This window comes from Saimiri boliviensis, chromosome 8 (genome assembly GCF_048565385.1).
Source record: "Saimiri boliviensis isolate mSaiBol1 chromosome 8, mSaiBol1.pri, whole genome shotgun sequence".
Lineage (NCBI taxonomy): Eukaryota > Metazoa > Chordata > Mammalia > Primates > Cebidae > Saimiri > Saimiri boliviensis.
In genome coordinates, this window is record NC_133456.1 from 74,614,595 (window position 1) to 74,624,597 (window position 10,003).

The following is a 10,003-nucleotide window of genomic DNA, read 5'->3' on the forward strand; positions in this document are numbered from 1 at the left end:
AGTTCATGACAGCCATGATTGCAATAAAGTGGTTCCGGAAAATGAAACAAACTACCACCAGCAGCACCACCAAAAAACCCGGATGGCATGCTCTTCTTATGCTACGCATTAAGCTAAATCGGCTTTCTGACACAAAATGGCTTCCCTTCCTATTTCAGTTCTTCCATTGGCAAGTCTTGGGCAAAGGATGGATTGATGAAGGAAGGAAAAGGGGAGCAAGTGGCCCCTAAGAGCTAAGAGCTGCCTCTCTTCTTTTAAGACACCTGGTGGATATTCCCTCCTCTTGCTTGTGTTTTATTTCAGCCTCTCTGCCCTAGGGCTACTCCATGGTTCTGACTGGTCAACACCCCCCACCCCCAATCCTGGTACTTAACCCCTTTTCCAGAAAAAGAGGTATTCCTTGAGGTTACAAAATCGGTTTTCCTCAACTCCCCATCTCCAGCCAACATCTCTCACCCCACGCTGCCCCATGTTACCCCATTTACCACCAGTAACTTTTTTTGTTGAGACAGAGTCTTGTTCTATCTCCCAGGCTGGAGTACAATGGCAGGATCTCAGCTCGCTGCAACCTCCTCCTCTCAGGTTCAAGAGATTCTCCTTTCTCAACCTCCAAAGTAGCTGGGATTACAGGCATACGCCACCACACGTAGCTAATTTTTGTATTTTTAGTAGAGATGGGGTTTCACCATGTTGGTCAGGCTGATCTCGAACTCCTGACCTCAAGTCACCTGCCTGCCTCTGCCTCTCAAAGTTCTGGGATTACAGACGTGAGCCACCACTAGTAACTTCTATAAAGCTCAACAAGGGTAAAGTCAAGAGCCAATCTTCTTCTTCAGACCAACTTCTCCTTTCTTTCTTCTCATTTTTAACAGGGCCGCCAGCGTCCGGGAGCCCAGGAGTGCAGTTGTGACTCTTCCTTTCCCATCAATCCATAGTCTGTCATTCACAAATTCCTGTTTGTTCTTTTTTTCCAAATGCCGCTTGCATTTCTTACTGTTCTCTCACTCCTCTGCCTTCATCCTAGCCCAGAGCCTGCCCCTGGGCTGGTCTCCCTATAAACCCTTCCTTTTCTAAGCTATTATTCTACTCCATTCATCTATTCCTTCATTCATCAGAAGAATATTTGTGGGGTACCTTGTGCCAGACACTGCACTAGACACTGGATACACCCATAACACAGACACGGTCCAGCAGGGGAGGCGGGTAATTGACAGGCAACTACAGTGTCTTGGGGTGAGTGTGATGCTAGAGGAAACCCTTAGCTGGGACGGGAATCCAGATGGGGAGCAGCGTTAAGGGAGGCCTACACACTCCTACTGGTGTCATTGTCCTAAAACAACACTTTTTTCCTGTTTCAATTAAAATTGGCCTTCTCTTACTATTGTTCCTTTGGGTTCAGACTTTGTGACCGGAGATTCTCAGGCCTTCCTTGTCCACCTAGCCCCATTCCCGGGACTCTCTCATGGAAGAGATAGTAGTAATAATGATAGCAATGATAGAAAACCTTCACTGAGATTATTTATCTCAATAGGCCCTCTTCTAAGTACTGTTCTTATATTAACTCTTCACAGCATTCTCTAGGAAGGAGGTATAGGTACTGTGATTAGCACCACTTACAGAAGGGAAAATCGAGGCATGAGTGGGCTATAAGGTAGAATCTGGGTTCGAATCCAGGTGGTATGGCTTCCAGGCTGGCATGTAACCATGACACCATCGCGTATCAGCCTAACCTGGTCGTGTGCACCTCAGACTCTCTACCATACACCCTAAGTTCTCTCCAAGGACCTTTTTCACTGGTCCCCTCTCCCCTGAGAATGCCCTTCTCTTTCTGAAGCTCTATTTATATATAAAAATAGAGGCTTCTTCTGTGAAAAGTAACGGTCTGGACTCCGTTCAATGTTCCAGTCTTGTTTCTGGCTGCCAAATCCCATCTTCTTCCTGACTCTCAATTCTCCCATCTCTGCAATGGGGATATTACTATTCTCCTCACACAGCCATTCTGCGTATGATGCAAAAATAATGCATCTGAGTGTGCTTTGAAAACTGCAGTCCTATCCAAATGTACAGGAATCAACATCACTTTTTCCTCAAAATAAGAATGTCGTTATACAGTCTGAACTTCACTATGGCAAAGTTTGCCTACACATTCCACTGGGAACATTACTATCTTTCTAAACCTCAGCCTCCTCATCTGAGAAATGGGCATAATACCAGCTGCTTTACAGGAAAATTTTGGGAATTTAATGAAACTGCTTTTTTTTTTTTTTCCAAATAGAGTCTCACTCTCTTGCTCTCCCTTGTGAGTTCAAGTGATTCTGCCTCAGCCCCCTGAGCAGCTGGGATTATAGGCATGAGCCACCATGCCCAGCTAATTTTTGTATTTTTAGTAGAGACAGCATTTCACCATGTTGGCCAGGCTGTTCTCGAATTCCTGGCATCAAGAAATCCACCTGCCTTGGCCTCCTAAAATTCTGGGATTACAGGTGTGAGCCACCGCACCCCGCCAACAATAGTGTTTTAAAAGAATTAGATGCATAATAAACATGCAAGAATGAGCATTCCCTGTCTCCCCCAAACCTTGATTTTTCTCTGGCTGCTGGGGATAAATCAGTTTTGATTCTCATTAGAAGGGGAATATCCAGAATCATGCCTTGTCTCTTCTCCCATTTTTTTAATGAATGAATGACACCTATATTCTTGTAGCTTCCGATTTAATTCAGCACCAACACTGAAATATTTGTTTACCAAAGAGAAACGCTTTCCGTGCTCCTCATTTCCGTCATCCACATGTGCCGCCACCAGCAGCCCAAAGCCAGCTCTGAGGCAGCAGAATATTTTTCGAGCATAACAGCAGTCTGTGACCCTCGGAGTGCTTGTTCAGCTGAAATGACTTGTGTCTGGCACAGCCCTTCTCTTTTGATTTTGGCAGGACTTCAGAGAGTGAAAAAGCTGGGCTAGTGTTAGGGCTGGGATTAGAATTTGGTACTCAACAGATCATACTGTTAACACTTCTCCTCTTTGCTAACTTTATGAAGTTCAAGAAAAAGCTTTCTGGGGAATGGCACCAATTAATTTGCCAAAAGCTGAGATGGGCCGAGGAAGATGTAGTCAGCATTTGGAATCTCCTCGCCTTAGGGCTTAACAGCCAAGGAGGGAAGAAGGTTGTGCTGGGGAGCTGGGGAATAGGGGCCATGTGGGTAGTGCTGGAAGGATTCGGGATGCTGAACAGGCTTTGCTCTTGCGGGTCCTCCCCAACATCTCTCAAGCCATGTGCTGTCCGCTCTAGCACACCCTGCCCTGATCCTTACCAACTGCAGCGATCCTTTCTGATACAGCTCCTTGCCCCTCTTATCTGTCCTGAGCACTCCTGCCAGTGTGCATTTCTGTGCTTAGAAACATTCACGGCTCCCCAGTGCTTGTCATCTTTTAGCATAATGCGACAGCCCCCACAAGCAGGTCACAAGCTACACTGCTGTCCTTGTTTGTCCCTTCACCTTCCATGAAGACAGCAGCTAGATATGTTCCATCCTCTAGATGTGCCACGTCCGTGCCAGCCTGCAAGCCTTTGCGCGGGCTGGTCCCTCAGCCTAGACTGTCTTCCTCTAGTTCCTATCTTTGCCCAGCAGATTCCTCCTCGTCCCTAAGGACCCAGGTCAAAGGTCCATTCTTCTGTGACGCCTCTCTCAACTCTCCTGGGTAAAGCTGATGCCTCAAGCTCATCTATGGGATCTGTGCGCTGCACTCGTTTCTGTGTGCCACGAGGGGACCTTGAGGACAGAACGATGCCTTGTTTATAATTACGTGTCTTCTACTCTACATCGAGCACCTTGTTCAGTGTCTGTTACCTTTTGAGTTTTTGAAAGCAGATGGGACAATCCCCCTTGATACCAGGGAGAAACCAGAGCAGGAAACTCAGTTTATGGCTGCGTCAGGCTGACTGGTTCTGTTTTATTTTTATTATTTTTTCCACCTGCAACTGTCTTGATCGAGTTATATTTATTTTTATTTTTTATTTTTTGAGACAGGGTCTCTCTCTGTCGCCCAGGCTGGAGTACGGTTTGCAATGTTGGCTCACTACAACCTCCACTTCCCAGGCTCAAGTGACCTCCCACCTCAGCCTCTGGAGTAGCTGGGACCACAGGTGCGCACCACCACACTCAGCTGGCTAATTTTCTGTACTTTTAGTGAAGAAGGATTTCACCATGTTGCCCAGGTTTTCTTTCTTTCCCTCCTTCCTTCTTTCCCTCCCTCACTCCCTCTCTTTTTCTTTCTTTCTTCCTTTCTTTCTTTCTTTGTTTCTTCTTTCTTTCTTTTTCTTTCTTTCTTGACAAAGTCTGGGTCTATCATCCAGGCTGGAGTGCAGTGGTGCGATCTCAGCCCACTGTAACCTTCCCTTTGTGGGTTCAAGTGATTTTCCTGCCTCAGCCTCCTGAGTAGCTGGGATTATAGGTGCGCACCACTACGCCCAGCTAATTTTTGTATTTTTAGTAGAGACGGGGTTTTGCCATGTTGTCCAGGCTGGTCTCGAACCCCTGACCTCAGGTAATCCGCCCACCTTGGCCTCCCAAAGTGCTGCGATTACAGGCAGGAGCCTGGTGCCCGGCCTCAGGCTTGCTTTCTTTAATCTCCAGAATAATGCAGGGCACTGGGTAATCGGTACTTGGTAAACATCTCCTTATTGGCCGCAGGTGACTACTCCCTGCAAATATGTCATCTCTGAGAAGATGTCCCAACTGGCAGGCATGTTTGACCCAATTAAGCTCCCAAGAGTTATCCTCATTATGTGGCAGACCATCTGCTGGGTTTTGGAGACACATGCATAATTGTGACTCTGTCTCTGCCATGGATGGAGGCCCTCACAGCTTAGTGAGGAAAATACACACACACACACACACACACACACACACACACACACACACACACAGCGTGAAGCTTGATGGGGTTCTCAGCTAAGCTGGGAGCAACAGGGTAGGTTTCTTAGAGGAGGTGAAAACTGAACTGAGCATTAAAGGTTGCATAGGAGTTAGACGGACAAAGGCAGTGAGTATAACCAATATAGCCTCAAGCTACCATTAGCATTCAGAACTGAAAGATTGGGTGGTGTAGGGAAGGGGATGAGATGAAGATAGAAAGAGAAATTGATGGAGAAGATGATATGTGAGCTGGGCTTTGAAAGATGAGAGGGTTTTGGATAGATAGAGATAGGAGTTGGATACAGGTTGAAAGACAGTCTAGGCAAAGGAACAGCATAAACAAAGGCATAGAGGAGGGATGTACCTTGCTTTAAGTGACCAGCTTCAAAAAGGTTGTCACTGGAGCATTAGTTGAGAGATGAATCATGATGAGAGATGGGGCTGGAGAGGGGCAAGGGTTTAGGTTATGAAGGGGTCTAAATGTCTCCAGAGCAACTTGGGGTGACATGATGAGCATACTTCTTAGCTAGATTCTGATGATCTCCTACTAACAGCGGGGTCTGTGGAACTGGGAGACAGAGTGCCTGAGGAATTGGTCAGCTCTAATATTAACCAGCAAGACTGCAGCAGGTTAACCACGTCTTCTTTCATCATCCCTGTTCGTACATGGATATCATGATGCTGACTTACCTCCTGGTAGCAGAGTCAGAATGGAAGCAACCCAGGGTCCCACCAGGCTGTCCTGCTGTCCAAGGACAAAGCATGAACCTCTCTCGCAAAAAACCATCAGTTAAACATCTCTCCTCTGAAAGAACAGGCCGACCACTCCTTTCCAGGCGACTTTGTTCTTAGAAAGTAAAGTTCCCTCTGTCAAGCATTTCCGATGGGTCAGAGACATGTTGGGAATTGAGCGGCCCTTAGCCTCCTGCAGACAGGCTGCAGGACTCTTAAGTCACAGCCCAAAGAAGAGGGAGGTGATATTGCCCATTTGGTCTTGGAGGGAATTCAAGTTGTTCCAGGAGTTCTCTCTCTGCTCTAAACCTCAGGCTCTTCAAGAAATGAGGATCTACTGGAATGAAGGAATCTTGACAGGGTTTGGTGGACAAGGTGCATGGCAGTCCCGGGGTCCTTGACTTTGGGTTTAATATTGAGCTCCTATGCAAAACACACAAGAAAACCACCTGCTTAGCTGCAAAAGAAATAGCTCTTGTGAAAATTACCGCATTTCAAGGCCTAATTTGGGTGAGTGTGGGAATTTAGATGGGTGAACCTGGACTCTATAGGTCCAACTGGAATCTTCAAGTTTCACACTCATCTATAACCCTTACTGTAGCTTCTCTCATTACCAAAGCCCATGCATGCCCAGTGATAACCCAGAGGAAGGGCCCTGACCTTGCATCGGTAACTACCCAGGGAAGGGACAAAGGTTCTCCTAGTTACCCTGAGATGTGAGGCTTGATTAGAAATGCCTTCTGGATGCAGCCTTAAGCTCATCCAAGAAATTCCGCTTTAGTACATTCTGTGTGCTGAGCGCCAATATGACTGGAGGATGCAACTGCAGACAAGATCTAATCTCTGCTTTCTAAAAGCATGCCATCTGATTGCCACAAGAGAGGTGGGGATAGGACTTCTCAGTTGTTACTCTTGTCCTTGCACATGCTGAAAATATTGCCTCCATATGACTTAAGCGAAGAAAGAGGCACAGCAATAGGCACAGCAGGGGCCAGTGGCCAGGGGCTAAGGGCTCAGGAACTGGATCTTCTCTTTCTGGGTCCATGCTGTTCTCAGACAGGCTTTACCCTTGTGATTGCAAGATGATTCCTAGTAGCTACTGCACGACCTCTCTGGCTCATGTCCAGTGGGAAACCAAGAATTTCTGACTGGCTCTGATTGGTCTGGCAGAATAGCTTTCCCAGTTTCTTTCCTCGGATTATTAGCAAAAGCTTAGTAACACGTCACTAGCTCTAACCAGGTATATGCCCATTTCTCAATCAACCATTGCAGTGGTTGGGGAGAGAAGATGTGGTGATGCCCTTAGGTCTAGGTCACGTGCTCTGTCTTTGGACCAGGGATAGGACCCCAGCTGAAGCCATGGGCTGAAGACTGGGAAGGAGAATAGGGTTGTGGTTAACTAAAGGGTGAATGGAGAATGGTGGCAATAAAGGAGATACTCCAATGTATCCTATCACGCTGGGTCTCTGATGACAGTGAAATGCAACTCAAAGCAAGTGGAGAGACAGAGAGAACAAAAGGAAAGATACTGGAGGAGGCACAGGGTCAAGTGAAGAGTTGAATGACAGATTTTCCAGAAAGACAGTCCCTGGATTTTATGGAGATCTTTGTGAATGGTTCCATAGCATAGCTTGGGGCTGTGTCAGTTATACTCACTGCCTTCGCCTGCCTAACTCTGGCACATCCGTTCATGTTCTACCCCACTGATTAGACTAAACCAATCATAATACCCAAATATAAGGGCAGAGTGATGGGAAAAAAACCCAGGTCTTTGGTGACGTTCTTCAGTGGCTGTATCAGACAGTCCTGGAGTCCAGTTTATCTCAGGTTGTGTGAGGCATTTAATTTTCTTAAATGTTATTTTCATTTTGTTCATGATTTGAGTTCAATATCTGCTACTTTCATCTCAAAGAATCCAAATTGGTACAGGCTCAAAACAAACACCTTTGGGATGCTGGATTTCATCCGAGTTTCTCTCTACCTGCTGGCCTCATTCCACTACAGAAAGACTCATAAGTGGCCAGATCCATGCATATATATATATATATATATACATATATATATATATATACATATATATATATATATATATATATATATATTTTTTTTTTTTTTTTTTGAGATAGAGTCTTGCTCTGTCACCCAGGCTGGAGTGCAGTGGCACAATCTCTACTCACTGTAACCTCCACTTCCCAGGTTCAAGTGATTCTCCTGCTTTGGCTTCCCAAGCAGCTGAGATTACAAGTGTCCGCCACCATGCCTGGCTAATTTTTTTGTGTGTTTTTAGTAGAGACAGAGTTTCACTGTGTTAGCCAGGATGGTCTCCATCTCTTGACCCTGTGATCTACCCACCTCAGCCTCCCAAAGTGTTGGGATTACAGGCGTGAGCCACCACGCCCAACCAATTTTTGTATTTTTAGTAGAGACGGGGTTTCACCATGTTGGCCATGCTGGTCTGGAACTCCTGGCCTTAAGTGATCCACCTACCTTGGCCTCCCAAAGTGCTGAGATTATAAGTGTGAGTCACTGCACCCAAATCTTAATGGCTCTGAAAGATGACAGGAAAGGCTATGATTGGTCTGGGAGCTTGCCTGCCCTTTGGACCAACTGTGTGCCCAGGGACATGATATATTTGGAATGGTACATTTTAGGTTAATTATCTCTACCTAAATGATTATTAATCATTTTGGACTAACTGACCATTTTGGACTAATGGATCTTATTATAAATCTTGGACTAAGAGACCATGGGCAAGGGTTAAAGGAGGAAGAGAAGAGACATTAGTCCTAGCGGTGAATACCCTACTGCATAGTATGCTCTCCAGACTAGCAATGTCTGCATCACTAGGGAAATTGTTAGAAATGCAAATTATTGGACTCCCCGCTTCCTCCCGATCTCCTGAATCAGAGACTCTGGGGGTGAGGCTCAGCAATCACCTCCACGTGTTCCAAGCACACTAAAGTTTGAGAACCATCGCTTCATCATAGAAATAAAACCAAAAACCATGGTGGTTCAAGAAGCAATAATGTCTGGCCAGAAGACGAGGAAGGTCTTAAAAGGAGAGGAAGCCTTTGAGACAGGTTTTCAAGATTGGGTAGATGACTTCAAGCAAATATTATTTCATAAACAATATTGTAATTGCAATGAAGAATTTTCAAAACCCTTCACGCCGACAAATCAACCATTTCCTGTTACGTAAGGCCTTTTCATTCTTGGTCAAACATATATATTGATTTGTAACTAACACAGATAACATTTTCTATTTTACTTTTTTCATTCAACATTTTTCTTCATGGTGCTCTATGGTTTCCATTATATATGCATTTTAACCATTTATAATACATTTGAGGAAACTAACTAAAGAAGGTTTTAGAAGTTATTTATGGACCCACCACCCTAGCCCAATAATTATTATCATTTCCTTCTTGTCTTTTTCTTATGGAGATTATTTATATAATTAGAATAACAGCAGACATATATTATACATATATACTTACATTACAGTACAAGCAATCCTCCTCATTGCTGAACAGTTTTCATGGGCATACATTTCATCGTGTGCAAGAAGCCAGCAAATAAACATCATGATTTATTTCACCAATCTCTGATTATTAATCATTTTGGTTATTTCCACTCTTGCTGTGATAAGCATCTTTGTGTGTGAAGTGTTTTTTCCTGCATTTTGAGTTATTTCCATAGAATAGATCTCCGGAAGTGGAATTACAGGGTCACAGGATACAAACCTTTTTATAGTTCTCAGTACATGTTGCCTGATTTCTTCCAAATGGTTTGTACCAATTTATGTCGCCACCAGCAATGTGTGAGAGGGCCAGCTTTCCCACACCCTTGGCAGTTTTGGGTCTTTTAATTAAAAAACTTTTTTTTTTTTTTTGGCCAATTTAACAGCAGAAGAAGTTTACCTTGTTATAATTTGCATGTTTATTACTTTACCTAATATTACTTAATAAATTTTCCCCGAATTTCTTCAAAGTTCTTAATAAAGTCTTTTATGATTGTCAAGCCCTCTTATGGTTGAGATTTAATGAGTGAACATTGAAGGTAGGGCAGTCCAGTGAGAGGCCAGCATGAGCAGCTGCACAGGGTCAGGGAGCCCAAACACAGCCTATCCCGAGCTGAGCTCTGTTTCCAGCAGCCTCTCCCTCCTGGGCCTCCCATCCTGAGCAACAGCACCACTAGCCATCTAGTTGTTCATGCCCAAAACTGGGTGCCACTGTGGACCCCTCCCTACTCTTTACCACCTATATTCAACCAATAACCAAGTCTCCTAAGCTGCTCTTGAAGCTGTAGCCCCATCTGTACTGCTACTACCTTAGTTCAGGCCATATCAGCTTTTCCCT